This window comes from Schistocerca piceifrons, chromosome 7 (genome assembly GCF_021461385.2).
Source record: "Schistocerca piceifrons isolate TAMUIC-IGC-003096 chromosome 7, iqSchPice1.1, whole genome shotgun sequence".
NCBI classification, from domain to species: Eukaryota; Metazoa; Arthropoda; class Insecta; order Orthoptera; family Acrididae; genus Schistocerca; species Schistocerca piceifrons.
The window spans coordinates 448807098-448807985 of NC_060144.1; the positions used below are offsets into that span (position 1 = coordinate 448807098).

At 49.4% G+C, this 888-nt stretch overlaps 1 pseudogene; it reads right to left on the reverse strand.

Moving 5' to 3' along the window:
- Positions 1-499: 499 nt before the first annotated feature.
- Positions 500-617, reverse strand: LOC124709158 (annotated as a pseudogene).
- Between the last annotated feature and the right edge of the window lie 271 nt (positions 618-888).

Genomic DNA, 888 nt, shown 5'->3' on the forward strand with positions numbered 1-888 from the left:
TGAAAAAACTCAAACCGGCAATTCAGAACCGGAGAAAAGGAATGTTGAGGAAGGGCGTACACATTTCCCATGACAACGCTCGCCCACACGTCGCTCGGCAAACCGTTGCTCTCCTGCAACAGTTTCAGTGAAACATAATCACCCACCCACCCTATAGTCCTGAATTGGCGCCCAGTTCCCTAGGTTAAAAGAACATTTGGCCGGAAAACGATTCAGCTCCAACGACGAGGTGAAAGAAGAGGTTCATAACTTTCTGAACAGCATGGCGGCGAGCTGGTATGACATGAACTCATCCTCCCGCACAGGTCATGAAGGCCCAAATGTACCGACCGGCCGCCGTGTCATCCTCAGACCACAGGCGTGACTGGATGCGGATATGGAGGGGCATGTTGTCAGCACACCGCTCTCCCGGCCGTATGTCAGTTTCCGAGACCGGAGCCGCTACTTCTCAATCAAGTAGCTCCTCAGTTTGCCTTACAAGGGCTGATTGCACCCCGCTTGCCAACAGCGCTCGGCAGACCGGATGGTCACCCATCCAAGTGCTAGCCCAGCCCGACAGCGCTCAACTTCGGTGATCTGACGGGAACCGGTGTTACCACTGCGGCAAGGCCGTTGGCCTGGTATGACATGAGCATACAAAAACTGCCACAGCATCTACAAAAATGCATCGACAGGAATGGTGGTTATGTCGAAAATAGCTAAATGTTCAAGTTGTAAACTGATGTAAACCACTGTAGAAATAAACAGGTCTATGTACTTATATAAAAAAAGGAGACCTTACTTTTGCGATTACACTCGTATTAAGTTATAAAAGCGGCCTATGTAATGTGAAATTGACTACTAGATGTCAAGAGAGGTGTATCTGCAAGTATAAAAGGTGGCGGGGAA